Source organism: Mus musculus, chromosome 1, assembly GCF_000001635.26.
Source record: "Mus musculus strain C57BL/6J chromosome 1, GRCm38.p6 C57BL/6J".
NCBI lineage: Eukaryota > Metazoa > Chordata > Mammalia > Rodentia > Muridae > Mus > Mus musculus.
Genome location: NC_000067.6, coordinates 42609673 through 42625814, shown reverse-complemented (window position 1 = coordinate 42625814; position 16142 = coordinate 42609673). Strand labels below are relative to the sequence as shown.

The 16142-nt window shown below is 43.1% G+C and overlaps 1 long non-coding RNA gene across 11 annotated transcripts in view; it reads left to right on the top strand.

Annotated features, from left to right (window-relative positions):
- Window positions 1–16142, top strand: part of Gm30248 — a 42664-nt gene that overhangs the window by 15780 nt on the left and 10742 nt on the right. For 3 of the 11 annotated variants that reach the window (XR_003947801.1, XR_003947799.1, XR_003947796.1), the window contains one exon: window positions 3217–8375. The exons of 1 other annotated variant lie outside the window; for it this stretch is intronic. This is a non-coding gene — a long non-coding RNA (predicted gene, 30248). Of the gene's footprint in view, window positions 1–3216; window positions 8376–11298; window positions 13516–16142 lie in introns of those variants that run through there. 7 more of the 11 variants (XR_865393.1, XR_373381.2, XR_003947800.1 and 4 more) reach the window with 5 other exon arrangements.

Below are 16142 nucleotides of genomic sequence, written 5' to 3'. Positions count from 1 at the left end.
GGGCTGTCAGCTTCCTTGACAATCTTTGTGGACTGGCTTAGACTGACAGGAGTTCTTTGGTGGGTGGGCTCCTCCATGTGGCCTGCCTCCATTCTTTATTCTGTCATTTATGCAAAAGCCACGGAAAGCATACTGCTTCAAGTCAGTGATCTAACCAGGGGCAAACCTCATCACTAGGGGTTTCTGTCTTTAGGGGTTCACTTTCTCATAGGAAGAGTGGTATCCAAATCACCTTCCTAGGCTGTTTGGAGTCTCAGATAGCCCAGGCTACCCTAAGTTTCCAATCCTCCCCCTTCTGGTGAAGATTTGGGGGTGTAAAATCATAAGAAGACACACATTGAAGATGGGCAGTTAAACTGTATGCATGTACACTAGTGAGGATGCTCTCTCTCTCTCTCTCTCTCTCTCTCTCTCTCTCTCTCTCTCACACACACACACACACACACACACACCAACAGTAATTAAGATGTTGAGGCAGACAGCACCCTACACCCTGTCTGTGGCGTTCTTGCTGATACTCCTATATGAAACTATCATCTGAATTCAATGTGACTGAACACCCCTGGAGCCTAACACCAAGCTCAGCCTTGATTCCTTTGTCTGTGGCAGGGCCACAGATCTCAGACTATGGGGCCAGGCTTGCAAGAAGGTGGGAAGGCATCAGACTGTGGAAAAAAGTGGGATTCTAGGTTGGTCTGTTTTGCTTGCTTGGGGTTGGAGCCCAGCCAGACTCAGGGAGCATAGCTGGGCTGTGCTTGAAGGAGTCAAAGCTCTTCTCAGAGAAGGAAGCAGTAGGCAGTCAGCTCTATCTTTTCCCGTGAGGAGACGTAACTGGAGAGCTTCTGGAAGCATCTGGCTCTTGTGCCATGTCAGGATGTTCTGTGTCATCAGGGATATTAAATCAGAGACTTAGGGAGTCTGCTGCCTCTGGCCCCAGGTGCTGGCTCCTATCCTCTCCCAGTAGTCCAGTCTGAGCCCTTTTGTGCCTACTCTTCACTCTAAGAATTTTTTTTTATTGATGTCCATTTCAACTGACCAGATATTCAGGGCAAATACCAGTTTGAGTTACCATGTGACTGTAGTTCCAGACCTGGAAGCCTGGGAGGAGATCTCATTGAAGGACCCTTACCCAGCATGGACTTAGGGAGTGGATAACAGCCAGACAAATGCTCCCAGCTCTGCAGCTAAGAATGCCAGCCACCGCGAGAGGGAGAGGCATTTCAATTTAACAGTATACCCAGGGCAAATCAACCACTCTCCAGCGGAAGACCACACATCCGAGAATATTTGGGTAGTACAAATTGATCTTGAAGGATTAAAAATAAACAATCAAATAAGACAGAAAATTGGGTAGGTAGGGAAGGGAAGGGAAGGGGGGTCAGCGAAGAGTTAGGGGAGTGGATGAATATTATGAAATGTTTTGTGGGTGAATATTATCAAATGCAAAATCTCAAAGAATGAATCATTTTTTTTTTTTTTAAAGAAAATAAATATCCTCCCAGCCCATCTCAGGAGGGTGGTTCTTTGGGAAACGCTCTGTGCAGTTTGACCTTGAGGTTTGACCTTGCTGTACTTTGGAGTCCAGAAGTTGTGCCTTAAGCATCTTTTCTAATATTCGTTCTTGCCGTATGAACAGAGTCCTTGTTCTCTCCCCTCCTCTTCTCTCTCAGAGACGCTTGTTTTCTGTGCTAAATATTTTTAATGTGGGGCTCTCTAGTCCTTACTAATAAGAATAACATGGGCCCCTGTCAGCTCCCAGAGCCCCACACAGAGCTGGTGTTTGGCGCCACAGCCTCACAGTGTGGAGCCCCGCCCCCCACTTTTGCTGAGTCAACAGTCCTGAATCTACTCCCCCAAACCCTCCTCCTTCTCTCTTTCACTTTCTCCTCTTTAAAGGGCTCCAAACAATTCTGATTTCAGTCATGTTTGGAGGTACAGTGTTTAGTTCAGGGTGCTTGTGGGGGGCAGCCCGGGAAGTTGTCCAGGCTGCATCTGGGCACGGGGCAGCTTTCACAGTGCCGACTGAATGTACTTTAGGACCCCTGTGTGCAGACAGGGTTAGACTCTGGATGCTTTCCAACAGATTCCGTATCCTATGGAGGACATCTCTCGCCGTGGCTTCCTACCTTGGCTGCATGTTAGCGTTAGCATTCACGTTAACTTTACATTGATTGCCGAGGTTTGACTAAGTCTCCCCTTGAGGCTCATGCGTTGTAATTGGTACCCAGTGTAATACTACTGAGAGACAGCTGGACCTTGTGAGTGGTCTTTTGATCTTTGGAACTATGTCCCGAAAGGGAATTTTGGAATCACAATCTCTCGCTAGCTTTCTTTACACTCAGCCACAAATTGAACATCTTTCTGTTACTCTCCCTGCTCTGTGATACCTTGGCCCATGAGACCCGCTCCCCAAAGTTTCTTTCTTAAGGTGGGTCGCCTCTGGTGTTTTGGTACAGTAACAGCATGAACTGAACATACCAGTGACGTCGTCAAAATATCTAGGCTCCTGGCGTTCAAATTTTCAAAAAGCCTTTCGAGTGAATCTGCTGTGCAGCAGAGCTGGCTTGGGAATCAGGCTGTGGCTTTGACTCAGTTTACAAATATCTTCTCACTATGGTTGGGAGGTGGCGGAGCCCTTCAGGGTGTGGCCTTAACAAAGGACTGTGCTGGTTGGTTTTCTTACAGCTTGACACAAACTAGAAAGATTTGAGAAAGGGAAACCTCAGTGGAGAAACCCCCCTCACCAGGTCAGACTGGGAGAAGGCTGGTGGGGTATTTTAATGACTAATGATTACTTTGGGAGGGTGCGGCCCATTGCGGGCAATTTCGACCTTGAGCAGGTGCTCCTATGCAGTGTGAGAAAGCAGACCGTGCAAGCTATAAAGAACAACCTAGTAACCAGCGTTCCTCTATGGCAGTGGTTCTCTATCTGGGGGTTGTGACACCCCAGGGTTGGGTGGCCGTTTCACAGAGGTCTCCATCAGATATCCTGGAGATCAGATATTTACAATTCACGACAGTAGCAAAATTACAGTTATGAAGAGACAAAAATATAATTATATGGTCAGGATCTCCACCACATGAGGAACTGTGTTAAAGAGTCTCAGCATTAGGAAGAGTTGAGAACCACTGCTCTGTGGTCTCAGATTTGTTCCTGGAGGTGGGGAGGGGCCACTTGCACTTTGCAAGCCTTTGTGCTTCCTTCTCTGTGAATAGACTTCTACTCTCTACTCTTCTCCAAGAGATGACCAGCAGAGAGGACTCTCACTGAGACCAGCACAGTGATGCCTGGACTCCTGGACTCCTGCACTCCCAAACTGTGAGCTCGAGACACTTATTTTTTATTAATTTAATTAGCATGCAAATTATTATTATTATTATCATCATTATTATTTTGAAATGCCATTACAAAACTCCTTTGATTCTCTTCCCCTATTCACCGTCCACACCCTCTCTCCCGGTCTCTTCTCTACCTGTAACATGTCATTTTGCCCCCTCTAGCTCCTTGATAGACATCTCACTTTCCCTCTAGTGGTGTCTTTTCTTTCTCGTTTCATAGTCTATACCTTCACTCACACCCACGTTATAAATATAAATATTGTAGGCTAGGCTCAGCATATGAGAGAGATCATGTAATTTTCTTCGTTTCCAAGGCTGAGTCATCTCCCTTAATATAATCCTTTCAGAGTCTATCCATTCATTTTTCTTATAGGTGAAAAAATTTCTATTGCATACATGCATCATATTATTGATTCATCTGTGGATAGGTATCTAGGCTGCTTCCAGTTCTTCGTTGTTATGAATTGAGTAGCAATGAACTTGGCTGTGCAGGTATCTTTGTGATAGAGCATAGAGTCCTTTGGGTGTATGCCCAGAAGCAGTAGAGCTGTGTTATAAGTTACTTCTATTTTTAATTTTATGAGAAACTTTCACTGTAATTTTTATAGTGGCTATATCAGTTTTCCCTCCCCTCCCACCAGTGGTGAGAAAGGGACCTGCTTTCTCTACATCCTTGAAAGTTTGCTGTTATCAATATTTTCTTGATGGTATTAGATAGGGTTTTACTGCTGTGAACAGACACCATGACCAAGACAAGTCTTTTTTTTTCTTTTATGTGGGTCAATTTTAGTAATTAAAACTTCTCTTTTCATTGAATCCTGCATGCAAGGGCACTTTGTAATATTCCTTATAAAAAGATAATTCTTTTTTTTAAAAGATATTTTCTTCATTTACATTTCAAATGCTATTCCGAAAGTCCCCTATACCCTCCCCCCAGCCTGCTCCCCAGCCCATCCACTCCCACTTCCTGGCCCTGGCATTCCCCTGTAGTGGGGCAAATGATCTTCACAAGACGAAGGGCCTCTCCACCCATTGTTGGCAGACTAGGCCATCCTCTGCTACATATGCAACTAAAGACACAGTTCTACATCTTCATTTGAAGGCTGGTAGTGGAAGACTAACTTTCAGGAAGCTAGGGTGAAGGTCTTAAGTCCACATCCACAGTGACACACCTATTCCAACAAGGCCACACCTTCTCATAGCGCCACTTCCTGGGCCAAGTATTTACAAACCATCACACAGTCTTTCTGCTTGGGAAGAGAGAGAATCTCAAAGTCATTTTTAGTTTGCATTTTCTTGATGGGATAAGAAAGATTTATTTACCAGACAAGGTGGTGCTTGGAACCTTGGAAATATAGAGCATTTTTTTCTCTCTCCTTATATCTTAAAAGACAATTGCTCAAACACACTAGCATAGAGATGCATTCTGCTAACCCTTTCCTGTCTCAAGTCCTGGCAACAGGCAGCCCGAGGATAGAGAGGGGAGTGGTGAATGAGAGGACCTGCCAGGGTGTATAAGTTTCACTGGCAACAAAATAATTCCACTGTATCCCGCTCTCTACTTTATTTTCTCCTAGTCACCGGCTCACCCGTTGACTTTGAATTTTACAATTTTCAGTGTGAGTTGAGCCATGTATTATCTGTGCATTTGTTGCACTGTCTTTTGTTTGTTTGTTTGTTTGTTTGTTTTACATAGCATAGTATCCTCAGGCTAATTCACATTGCACCGTGCACTAAGATCTTCTTCCAGCTAAAGTCTGTACAAAGTTCCATCACAAGTTTGTAACAAGTTTCTTGTTCATTTATCTTCTAATCGACATTGGTGGCTTCTATTCCAGGGCTCTTGAGAATAGTGTTCATTGACCATGGGAATGAACTATCTCTTTAAGATCATAGCTCTAGCTTTCGCAGGAGAACCTAGAAATGAGAGGCAGGGCTCACGATTGTTCATTTTTGAATCTTTTGAGTAGTCACGATCCTGTTTCATGGAGGTGCCACATTGCTTCAACACTCCACTTCCAGGCAACACTCTACTGTTTGAGCTACACCCCTAGCCCTTGTTGTTGTTATTGAGTTGTTGTTTTCATGTTCTTGGTAACAATTTCTGACTAATTATATGCCTTGAAGGTCTTTTTTTTCAACCAGTCTACATACTGTCCCTTTGGTGTGTGAGGCATTGTCTATGCCGTACAGAATTTTTGTACAATGTGGTTTCACTTGCCTACTTTTGCTCCCATTGCTTGGGGTCAAAGCCAAGAATGGAGAATGGGCTCCTGTGTCAGCTATGTATGAAGTGAGGCAGAGTTCTGTACATGGTTGCATGTGGATATATACTTTTGAAAGCACTGTCTCTGGATGAAGCCATCATTGTTCCCATTGTTGATCTAGACACCTTTGCTGATCATAGTCTCTTCTTGTTTGAATAACAATCCTCTTTGTTGTTGAAGGAACATTCTTACCCACCCAGGGAACACTAGAGTGTTTGGCTGGCATCCTCTGCAGGGAGCACTAGATTGTTTGGCTGGCATCCTCTGGATCCCACCCATGGAAATCTTGTATCAGTTCCTCTGCAGTTTCTTCCCTGGTACTCAATAGCCATTTTTTCATCTTTGAGTATTTCCTTGAATCTGTGAATTAAAAGTCCTCACTTATGGATCCCCTTGCTTTGCCTTACTAAAAAACAAATTTTCTTTATAAATAAGTCAAACAAAATACCAAAATCTTCTAAAGCCCTTCACTGAGTATAATATGTGTCTTGACCATGAAATTTTTATTTTGATAGTTTTTCTATGTAGAAAAAATGTTTTTAACTCTGAAAAGGTCATATTTTGACAGGACATACAACTAACCCAGTTGTCTCACCTTTTAATGCGTGGTCAGCCTCCTATATTCACGGGCTCTATAACCAGCCAGGTATTAAAACTACTTGAGGAAAAATAAATGTGTCAGTGTAAAACACATGTAGACTTTTCAATATCACTGTCCCCTAGGTAACAGACTTCTCCATAGCATCTTCCCTTAGGTAAAATGTCACATCCATAATTTGCACAGGGCTTACTTGTACTGAGCATCCTAAGTCGTTTAGACATGACTCATGTATTCAGGTGGATGATGTATGAAGGTCCTGTGCTATGCTATCTCATGTAAGGTGTTTGAACATGTTTGGGTTTTATATCTATAGGAGGAGTTGTGTTGGTTTTTAAATCAACCCTCTTGGATGTTGATAGGCAAGTGCATTTAAAATATGTAAGAACTCTGATTGTGGACCCCAATCAGTTCTTCCTTCCCATGATGGAGCAACGCTGGCCAGCTGCTTAGCACTTCTTGCTGTTAGATGAGTCCATGAAGATGGGCAGAGGGAATACAGAAGGAAACTGTTACCATCAGAAGGCTGTGCTTCGAAGAACAGCAGCTGCATCTCCTCCTTGCGTTCTTGCGTACCTGGCAATAATATCCTTCCAAATGGTCCCTGAAGAGTCATCAGACCTCAGAGTCCCTGAGTCCTCAGACCAGAGCTGTCAGTACTGGATTCTTCTTGTCAGATAAGCACAATCCTTGGTGCCATGCAGACCTTCTGAATGTTTTTCTGCCTTTTAAACAAATGCACCTTAAAATTTGGAATAGGCTAGACAAAGAGGATGTTGGAGTCAGCTCCCCAATAGGAAGGTTTGTGTGAGGAACTGTCCCTTCAACTTGAGTTGTACTGTTAGATAAACAAGAACTAACTTGCGTGTTAATCCCTCAAGGCTTGGGGGTGTTTGCTACTCAGCCTATCCTTACCTAACTGATTCACCCTGGCAATTGATTGCTTACTAGTTTAATTTTTCTTATGCTCAGATTAAACCAGAGGCCTTGAACTCACAAAGATCCTCTGGCTTCCGCCTTCTGGGACTAAAAGCATGTATCACCACCACCAAGCCAAAGGACTTTATTTGTCAAATAGTTACTTCTCCCTTCTACCTCTTGGCCAGCATCATTCTGCCTTACATCCACTGGATTGATCTCTTCTGAATATTTCAAATACTTTAATTCACATATTTTATGTGACTTTTCATATCTGAGCTTCATACTTCATGTAATATTTTCAAACATGTTTCAGTACTCTACTTCTTTTTATGGAAAAGTAATATTCCACTGTTTTTCTAGTTGTTTTCTTAAGATTTTCTTGAACATGATCATTATTTTACACTCAGTAAGGCAATTAATGCATGCTGCTGGCAGACTTCCATAGTTGTAACACAGAGAAAATATACAGCTTGCAAATACCAAAATATTCACTGTCTGGTCTTAGAGAGAAAGTATTTGTTAATTCCTGTCTTCAAAACCACTTATGGGGAATGTTACTGACGACACTGCACATAGAAAGTCTATTCTCAGTCGATTTGACTTTTAAAATTATGATCTGATTTAAAGGCTCATCTGGACTTGTAAATATAAAGGAAAGATTACACAAACTTTGGAAAAGCTCGAGTCACTGGGGAACACTTGCTTTGTGGCGTGGCACAGCCTGTCCTGGAGCTATAGTCACAGACATAAGTGGTGCTGGTGTAGCAATAGACAGGGCACAGAGGTGGCCAGGAAGACAGGAAGGGACAGAAATGCAGCCAGGACCTTGAAAAGAGTTCTCGGTGGAACTTTGACACCAGCTATGTAGAAGAAAAGCCTGGATCAGCTTCTTACTCTAAAGTAAATTCCAGAAGAACGTAAGGATGTGCAAAGGAAGCTGGGAACACACCAGCAATAAACATTACACAGAAAATCTTGGAATAGATTCTGTGAGCTTGACAGAAAACAGAAACATAGAGCAAAAATGTAATTGTGGCTAACTGTACTGTCTGGTTTTATGTTAACTTGATACAAGCTAGAATCAGCTGAGAGGATGGAGACTCGACTGAGGAAAATATCTCCATGAGATCCAGCTATAAGGTATTTTCTTAATTAACAATCAATGGGAGAGGGCACAAGCTATTGTGGGTGGTGCCATTCCTGGGCTGGTGGTTCTGGGTTCTATAAGAAAGCATACTTAGCAAGCCATGGGGAGCAACCCAGTAAGCAGCACTCCTTCATGGCCTCTGCATCAACCCCTGCCTCCAGGTTTCTCCTTGAGTTCCTGTCCTGACTTCCTTTGGTGGGGAACAGCAATGTGGAAGTATGAGCCAAATGAACCCTCTTCTTCCTAGTTTGATTTTGGCTCATGGTGTTTCACTGTAGCAAGAGAAACCCTACCTTAAGACACTAACATTCAACAAAATACCCTCAAATGTAAAACATTTGCAATGCAAAAAGGATTGAACAAAACCTGGGGAGTTAACTTCTTCAACAGTAAAACTAATTCTTACACATAAATTTGCATCTAAAAAGATCAACTTAGATCATAAACTGTGGACAACACAGTGAATGTCATTGTCTACAAACATATGGTGGTGGGTGCAAACCTTACAGATTATCCACGTAACGGTCATGGAAACTAAACAATTGATGCTGGATCCTTGATGTAGAGGAAAGGCTCAGATGATGAGTTCTGTGGTTAAGAGATCATATTCAGATCATATTCTGAAATGTACATGCTTTCTGACCCCACATCTACATCATGGACACCTGACTTCTAGAATCTGTATTAAAGTTGTTCCTTGCTGCATTGGAATTTCAGACAGTGTCTCAATGCCCATCAATAAGTCTCATCACTTAAATGGAGGCATATGCAGAGAATGGATCTTGGGAAACGCCTGCTAATGTGTTGGATATGTCCACACTGATGTCAGCTGTGGACCCCCTCTTGTTCTTTACCAGACTTGCTATTATGCTTGTCTTCTGCTTCTACTTAGGAACAATTTGATCTGGCTTAGTGGATAAAAAAAACCTTGCCACTCAAGTATGAGGACTGGCATTTGGATTCCGGGAAACCATAGGAGGGCAGGTGTGGAGGCCACCTGTAATTCCGGCACTTGGGGGACAGAGATGGGGAACCTCCTATCCCCTCTGGAAGCTAGATAGAAAGATTAGGCAGAATTGACAGGCTCTGGATTCTGTGAGAGATCTTGATCTAGAAAAATGAGGTGTCGAGGATTTTAGGAAGATATCTTACCTCAACTCTAGAACTCCACATGCACACCCATGTCGGCACACACATGTAGGCACACACATGCAAACAGACATACATACACACATACATGCCACATAAACTTACACATTTTGAAAGAAAATGGCAAGATTTCCTGTATTTTTTAAGGTACAAATACATCCACTTAATTGGCATCTTGATGAGAGTGGCAGACATTGCACAGCTTTAGAACGTTTGCTCCAGATTGCGCTTTCTAGAAGCTACAGTATGAAGCCTCAACAGTGCGGCTACTTAAACAAGGCTTAAACAATGGCAGCACCAGTTGACATGCCAATGTGGATGAAGAAAATCTTACGAGGCTCCAAACCTAGATGAAGAGCTATGGGTGATTAATGACTGCTGAGAAAGAAAGAATTTTTAATCTCCAGGGATGAGAACACTAAATGGTTATCCAATACCAAGCAGTCAACCCTTGAAACGTACACATAGGGCAACACTAAACAAGCTCAGCAGGATGCATTTACATATTTACTTACATATGTGTAATAATAACAACTGAAATGGACCCTGGATTTGACAGAGAGCTGGAGGAGGTTACAGGGAAGAGAGGTTGTGATGGAAATGACGTTGTGACATTTTCATTAATTAAATAATAAAACCTCGCTTATTTTTATTAGCAGAAGATATTATAGTTACAGCAATAGGTTTAATGTTATGTTCAGTGTCACAGACTCATGTGTGTGTGTACGCATGAGTACATGTGTGCTTGTTTGTGTGTCTATAGGTGTATGTGCATGAGAGTGTAAGGCTCTCAGAGCACCGAACACCAGCTGAGGCTACATCCATACCGCAGCTCCCTAAAAAACTTACTGGATGATTTTATGCTCTTATGATCCCCCATACCATGTGTGGGTCCTTTCGTCACTAGTAGATTCAAGGTGGATATGAAACTCTTTGTCCATCCTCATGGGCCAGGGGTCCTTCCATACAATCTTCTGTTGTTCAGCTGTCTTCACGGGTGAAGCTTAGGGAACATGATATTGATGAAAATGACCTGGGAGGTTTTCCTACCTCTTTTTCTTCCGTGCTCTGTGTTCTTTACTTTTTCCTCTCTCTTGTGTTTGTCCTTATGTATGTTGTGTTTTCTGGTGTGTGTGTGTGTGTGTGTGAATTTAGACGTGGCTCACCAAGTGCTGAATGCACTCCATGGCTTCCTCGGCTATTTTAGGGTTGGCCTTCTCTCCCACAAATCCACAAACTATTTTCTTATGGCCGTGAAAAAAGGACCACATCCCAAGCAGTTTACTAATTCTTAACAGAAAAGCAAGGGAACCAAGCTGCACTTGCTGGGATGTATGTGCACTTCAGAAACACATGAGGAGCAAAGCACACTTGGTATGTGCCTGGGGATAAGCTTGTACCACGTCCCATAGATGAGGCCCCTCCATCAGTGCCCAGCAAAGAGGAGCAGTCTGCTGGATGGATGAGAGATTCAAGATCTGCGGTGGATTGGACAAGGCCTCTCTTTGGTTTGCTCTGGTGTGGTCTCTGGCCAGGCACACTGGTTTGCTTTCTTTCCAAGTGGGTAACAAGATGCAGGGAAGCCACAGCTCAGGTTTTACTTGATTCTGCTGAAAGCTAGACTACTGGCCAAGACATGCTCAGGATGTGCTGAGGTCATCTCCAGCAGTTTCTCTCCAAAATAGGCTTGGAGCCCTGATACTCCTGGTGCTAGAGACTGAGGCTAGCACGCTCATGTGTTAAGAAAGTATTCTCCCACTGGTCTACCTCCCAAGCCAGGGCATGTTCTCATGAGACTCAGTTTAATCTTTGTGTTTTTCATTACCACACACACTTCTTCCTGATTACTCTCTCCTCAAAATCTTCTTTGTCCTCAGGTCCCCTTTTCCTACCACAAAGGAACCTTCCTCTGCTTTGGTCTTCTCCCTTTAAACAGAAGAGAATTTGAAGCTGGCAAGCTCGCATAGCGAGTAAAGGAATTTTCCATGCAAGGCTGGTTACATGACGTCAATCCCCAGAATCCATCTACAGGTGGAAGCAGAGAACACCACAAAGTTGTCCTCTGACCTCTATACCTGCATTATCGCATATGTATAACACACACACACACACACACACACACACACACACACACACAGCACACAAACTAAACCTTTTTGAAGCACACATAATCCAAGTGTCAATTGCACTTATATCCGTCTGTGAAAGCCCTACAGAAGTTTTCCACTCAAATATCTGACACTCTCCTTTTTCCCCTTGCAAGCCTTTGGTAGGTTCCGTTGTATTTTGTATTCCTAAGGGGTTGACTAATCTACATCCCTCAAATAACTGGAACCACACAGTAGTGTCTTTTGGTGACTGCTTATTTCACTTGGCACACTGACTTGAGGATTTTGCACATTTCAAAGTACTGCACAGCATTTCATTGTGTGAATGAACCAAACCACATTGTCTAGGCATGCACATCTTTTGATGGATATTTAGAATGATGGTTCCTCTTGGTTGTTATGCACAGCTATCCAATGAACGCTGCTTTGAACTTTGAAGTCTGGATGTATACCCAGAAGTGGAATCCTGTGTCACATGGAAATTCTGTTCTTGTGAGGAACTAATATATGATTTTTTTCATGGTAGAGTATCCATTTTACAATCTCAACAACACCCCACAAGGGCTCCTGTCAACAGAGCTGTCTTCTGTCTTACTTTCATGTTTCTAGTTTTGGTAATCACCATCCTAGTAGATGTGAGGTGATGTCTTCTTGTAGTTTTGATTTACGTTTATAATCATATGATGATTAAGTCATCTTTAGCTTCTTCTCTATGTGTGTATGCCTCTGACCTCAGGTGTGTATTGTGTGTGTGTGTGTGAATGCAGTTATATTTGTGTGTATGTAGGGGTGTGTGCCAACGGGTGAATGCAGATGTTTATGTGCAGAGGTATATGTGTGTATGTGTGTATACATTTTAGTTATTTTTTAAAACATGGTATAAGGTAAATTTAGCTCCCTCACCACCATTTGATGGACAGAAAGTCCTTTTCCCATCGAATGAGCCTCTCCTCGGGGAAAGCCATTTAACTGTACAATGATGAAATCCTGACTCCATGAAATGAAACCTATCTCATTGGTTTGTGACTTCACACATGCACATTGCTTTAAGTTTTGTAGTTTGGCACTATGTCTTGATATCAGAAAATATGAACCAATTTTGTTCTTCCTTCCCTAAAAAATGTTTATTTGGGGTTCCTTGTGATTATGTGTGAATGCAAGAGTGAATTTGGAGTTTTACAGACATTACGCTGACTCTGTAGATTTCACTGGGTGTTATTGATGCATTAAGTATTCCAATCCATGGGCACAAAATATCTCCCAATTATTATTATTATTTTAGTGTCCTTCATTTATGGCATTTGCAGAAATTTCTGTGCTTTGGTTTTTCCAAATATCTTATCTTCGGATGTTATTGCAAATGGAACTTGTTTCTTAATTTCTGTTTCAAGGCTGCTTATTGCTATACTCTATAGGGATGTGGTGGAATTTTAGGTTACTTTCATTGTATAACAAACTGTCACCTACAAATACCAACACATTCCATTCCTTGTTTTTAACTTGGATGCCTTAAATGCAATTTTCTTGCTTAATTGCTCTGGCTGGAAGTGTAGCATGGTGTTGCATAAAGATAGCAAGAACCATCTTCCCTATCTTTGAAGAGGGTGTTTCAGTATTTTCTCCTTGAGCCTCATGATGACTGTATGCCTTGTGTGTTCTTTGTGATGTGGGCATAGTTTGCATCTATTGCCATTTTGTTTCCCCTTGGAAACAATTTTAGTTGGCTGTTCCCTTCTCAAAGTATGTTGCAGCAGATAATCCCATGCAAGGGTTTTGTTTGACTTCACACAGGCCTAGGGTCTTCAGTGTCAACTGTGGTATGGCCACTGTGATTCATCCAGGGGAAAGGCCCATTTAGACTTCTAGGATCAAGAAAATTGTAGCATGTGATTCAAAATGGAAGCACAACTGTTTATTTCAGGGTAGTTATGCAATGTAGTATGCATAATGTAGCAAGCCTCATGAAATAAACCTACATTATCTCTACTACTGACTTTCTGTCTCCTTGATTCCACACAAGTAAGGGACCCGCCACAGACTGCGCTATAGCTGTATGTTGGTTGCAAAGTATACTTTTGTTCCTTAAGCAATGCAGTGTAACAGTTATTTGCATAGCAGCAGTCTAGACCTGAGCTAAGATATATTAGAGGACATGTGTGGTTCTATGTAAATTCTTGTCATTTTATATGAGGGACTCGAACACCCTCAGGTTTTGTCATCTCTGGGGATTTTGAAACCAGCTTTTGTAGATACCAAGCTGAAGGTAACATGATCAAAGTCACACCATGTGAATTTCTTCAGTTATCTAAACAATGGAGAACTCCAAATGTGAAAAATGTCACGGTCATTGAAAATTGTGGAGGTCAGAAAGAAAACTGACTGGGAGAGCCCCAGCCTATACGAAGGGCCCTGGAGATGGGCATCCCGTTCTTGACTGATATCCTTCTACTGGCTTCTTTTTTTTTCTTTTAATTTTTTATTAGTTGTTTTTCTCATTTACATTTCCAATGCTATCCCAAAAGTCCCCCATACCCTCCCCCCCACTCCCCTACCCACCCACTCCCACTTTTTGGCCCTGGCATTCCCCTGTACTGGGGCGTATAAAGTTTGCAAGTCCAATGGGCCTCTCTTTCAACTGATGGCTGAATAGGCCATCATTTGATACATATGCAGCTAGAGTCATGAGCTCTGGGAGGTACTGGTAATGTTGTTCTACCTATAGGGTTGCAGATCCCTTTAGTTCCTTGGGTACTTTCTCTAGCTCCTCCATTGGGTGTCCTGTGATTCATCCAATAGCTGACTGTGAGCATCCACTTCTGTGTTTGCTAGACCCCGGGATAGTCTCACAAGAGACAGCTATATCAGGGTCCTTTCTCTGCTGGCTTCTTTTAAGAGATGGTGCTGGACATGAGTTCCATGTACCTCAGGAACAAGCTATGCGCATATTCTTTGAGCATCTGAACTTGGAACTGGTGATGAACTCCAGTACAGTGAAGCTCCTCCAATCCCTGGGCAGCAAACCCAGCCCAGAAGCTGGTGAAGAGATCAGAAGTGGCTTAGGTGATGTTTGGCCTCTCTCACACTGGGTATAACCTTCTCACACTATGCTCAGGCTGGAACCTGGGCCTTTAGGCTGCAGGTGCCAGGGTGCCTTTCTGTGCTATGGTGACAGTTTGATTTGAAAGGGAAGCTCCTGGGATGCCTGGGAGCAGTCTCTGCAGGGAGAAACGGAGAATCAGCCTTCATAAACTGAGTTGACTGGACAATGGTCAGTCACTCCAGTGTATTCTCTCTCTCTCTCTCTCTCTCCCTCTCTCTCTCTCTCTCTCTCTCTCCTCTCTCTCTCTCTCCCCCCTCTCTCTCCCTCTCTCTCTCTCTCTCCCACCCTCCCTCTCCTTATTCAAAAATCCTTGTCACCATGGCTGAGTCTGTCTTCACATGAGAGGAATCCACAATTAGATAGAAGTAGCCTGTTACCACTTACTGCTGACCTCAACCTGCAACCTGCAGAAGGCAGGGACTGGATTCTGCACATGTGCTCCAACTAATTGTGTAGTTTTTTTCCCCCCTCTAATAAAACAGAAAAGTCCATGAAACAAAAGAGAATAATAATTCCACTCCAACAAGGCCCCTGCAAAACCCAGCCTCCATTACTGTCGTTTACTAGTTCTTAGTGAATTACATATTTCCTTACCTGGATGAAAACAGAGACAGGAAGTTGTGGGTGCAATTTAAACCATCTCGTGTGTGTGTGTGTGTGTGTGTGTGTGAGAGAGAGAGAGAGAGAGAGAGAGAGAGAGAGAGAGAGAGTGAGTGTGTGTGTGTGTGAGTGTGTGCACACATGTACGCAGATAGAGACCTGAGGTTGATGCTGGGTGGCTTCATCAGTTGATGTCTCTCTTATGTTTGGAGACAGAATCTCACCCTGAAGAAGCAGGAACACAGTGTTTAAGTCTGGTTAGCCAGCTTCTCCAGGGATTCCCCTTTTGGCTTTTATGTGGGTTCTGGGGATCCCAAGTCAGGTCCCCATCCTTTGCAATGAGAGCTTTTCCAGAGGAGCCATCTCTCTAGACCCACACCTTTTTCCTCTCCGTGCAGGGGAATTGACTTTGGGGCTGTACTTATGAGAAAGTTATTTTCCTTTACTGAGCCTTTTTCTCCTCTTTTCCTCTTTCCCCACTTTCTTTCCTTCCTTGTTTCACTGGGGGTTCAGGCTGGCCTCCGACTCTCCATCCCCTGGAAGGATGTTGCCTGGCATTATAGGCACTCTTCTTACTTTTTTTCTGCTATATCTATTATCAGCCAGTGGAGAATTGTAGGAAAACTGAAGCAATCCAGATCTGAATGCCGATTTCTATCACATACTTAGACAACAGGACAAAGTCATCAATACAGGTGACTTGTGTACCTGGTACTACCCTAGTTTCATCCTGCTATTGTGATAAAATACCAACCTAAAGCAACCTGGGGAAGTCAGGACAGGAATTCAAGTCCGGAACCTGGAGGAAAGACCCAGGATGAATGTTGCTTGCTGGAATTCTTACAGGTTCATGCTTAGTTAACTTTCTTATAAAGCCCTGAACTACTTGCCCAGGGAGCAGTGCTGGTCCACA